This window comes from Pteropus medius, unplaced genomic scaffold (assembly GCF_902729225.1).
Source record: "Pteropus medius unplaced genomic scaffold, Ma_sr-lr_union100, whole genome shotgun sequence".
In the NCBI taxonomy this organism is placed as follows: Eukaryota; Metazoa; Chordata; class Mammalia; order Chiroptera; family Pteropodidae; genus Pteropus; species Pteropus medius.
Window position 1 is genome coordinate 6,804,283 of NW_024350319.1, and position 2,779 is coordinate 6,807,061.

General features: G+C 36.0%; 1 pseudogene; it reads right to left on the reverse strand.

Annotated features, from left to right (window-relative positions):
- Positions 1–995: 995 nt before the first annotated feature.
- LOC120583475 (uncharacterized) lies at positions 996–1,114 on the reverse strand (annotated as a pseudogene).
- Positions 1,115–2,779: the final 1,665 nt, after the last annotated feature.

Below are 2,779 nucleotides of genomic sequence, written 5' to 3' on the forward strand. Positions count from 1 at the left end.
AAATGTAATGTTTAGACACATTTGTTTCAAATAAAGTAAAAAGACTATGACCAATGAAAGAAAGTCTTCTTCATTGACTTTTTTATTAGTAGTACACATTATATGTTAATTGCATTTTAATTGAAAAAAAAAATCAAGAAAACATGGAGAAGTTATGTGACTTTGACTCTTTTATTGCTTAAATTTTGATTAAATTACCCAGACACAAACCTTATGCATTTTATCTTAAAATCTTTCAAAATTAGCTTGAATGGTTTCTAAAAATGGCAAGAACATTTTGTTTTCCATTACATGTGAGAATTAAGTTATCCATGTAATGATTGACTTGATTTATCTATTCCCACCATTAGTCAATTACTTATCTGCTTTCTATAGATGATATACTATATCTCTAAAGATTTCAACTCTATAGTGACTACACATGATGTCTTAACATATTGAATTGTGTGCTGCAAAAAAATAAAATGAAGTGCTGAAGAGCCCAAATAATAGACTAAACAGTATATAAAAACTCATTATCAAGTCTTTATTAGCACTGGCGAGATGTTGACTAGAACAGGGGTACCCAGCCCCTGGGCTGTTAACTGGTACTGGTCCATTACCTGCTAGGAACTGGGCTGCACAGTGGGAGGTGAGCAGAGAGCAAGTGAAGGAAGCTTCATCTATATTTGCAGTTTGATCCCCAGTGCTAGCATCACCTCCTCAGCTCCACCTAAGATCATCAGGCATTAGATTCTCACGGGAGCACTGATGTCTGGTGCCAAAAATGTTGGGGACCACTGGACTAGAATATTATTCTAATCAACCCTGAACTTTCAGTTAGCAACTTAGGAACAGAAAAATGTGACACAGGAAATATGCATGCCATAGTCTCATTTCTTTCTTTCTTTTTATTATTATTATTATTTTTTAGGTGAGGCAACCCTTGGTTGACCTCACAGATTGCAAGGACCTTGTCCGCTTACAATCCCTTATTTATTTATTTATTTTTTTAATACCTACAGCACCTGGTCTTCCTAGGTGATCTCTCATCCAAGTACTATCCAGACCCGACCCTGCTTAGCTTCCAAAGTCAGACAAGATCAGGCTTGTTCAGGGTAGCATGGCCGTAGACCATGGTCTCATGTCTGAAATGTAGATTCTAGCTTCAGATTTGAGATTTGAGATATTATATATCAAAGTGATAAAGAAAGTGGGTTTTTAGTTAGACTTATTGGATTTTGACTTAATTCTGCCACTTACTGGTTATTTCATATTGGATAAATTGCTCAAAATTTCTAAGGATAATTTTTCTCATTTGTAGAATAATGCACATGCAAAAGCTCAAAAAATAATGCAAATGAGGTATTTTGCACATAAAGCATTTAGTATAATCAAGTAATATGTTTAGTATGGTGCACAATGCACACACAAAAGCTAAAAAAATTAAGTAGCTATTATTTATGTATTTATGCATTATCACACATAATGTATTTGTTTACTTAAATATATATGTGCTTTTTTTCTTCTAATCTTTTTATTCTAGGGATTTGTTGCAGATGGGCTCCCTGGAAACAGACTCTGAGAAAGTAGCATGCAGGAAGTTAATTAAGGACTACGGCCAGAATCAGCACCAATAGAGGAAAGAGGTAGAAATAGGATTGGGCTAGGGGAGAAGTTAGGCAGTAGTAGAGTCACAAGGTTTCAACGAGCTACATGGGAGCTCTTCAGCTAAGATGGCCCTTCAGAGTTGTCTTTTGTTGTGGCGTGGGGCCTATACCTTCATACGAACTTCTCCAGGAAGGAGGCATAAACTTGAGGAACACGGCTCTCTCCAGTGAAGGGTAACTTTCTGATATGACTTACAGTTAGCATCATCTTCCAACTGCATTCTCAGTAGGTAGAATTATAAGTCCTTCTTAAGGGGGATCCAAGCAGCAAATCATAGCATCCATTACAGTAGTAGGCTGTAGCATCCTCATAGACTGTTGTTCTTGTGCTTGTTCAGAAGCTAAATTTGTTTTTCGTGTTTTATTTTTAGTGACTATCAATGACTGTACCTCTTTTGGAATCAATTAAAGAAAGGTAAGTTTTCTAGTAGTAGATGTCACAGAATTCCTAGACTGAGTCCTTTGGCAGTTTGCTATGCTTTTTGCATGTACGGGGCTTAGATGTGAACTTACAAAAAGTTCTGGGAACATTTTGGATAGCTATATGCTGAGTCATTGGTGTCGATAAACAACACTCAACTAAACCCTTGTAAAGCAAATAAAATAAAAAGAAACTTGCAGGTAAGTAAAATGATTAAGGAACAGGATTAGCATTATTCAGTCTGGAGAAGAAACTTTGCTTAGGATTTGAGGCTAGAGTTAGTTCATCTCCATTGTGTGTAGAAAAGGATAAAAATCACTGATTTTTGCTTAATAACAAGTGAAAATTTGGCAACAATAAGGTAGATTGTGTGTGCACAGGGCCAAATAAGGGAACAAACCAGAAGCCCAATTTATTATTTAAATTGCTTTGGTTTTGGTATTTTGGCAACATTAAGAGAAAAGAAATTTGGAAGGATGCTTGTTTAAAAGATCTCACCATTCTCCAAGGGGAGTTGGAAAACCAAGTCACAGGTCTTCTTTTACGGACTCTGTAGAAGGAATATGTAATCTTTCTTTCTAGAGAACAGTCACTGATGCGATTTAATTCTCAAAAGTCCTAACATAATTTTTCTTTCTTTCCAGTTTGAGTTCATCAGGGGTGATTGGGACTTTTTCAGATTTGGTAAAGTGCCCATTCCCAGACCAAA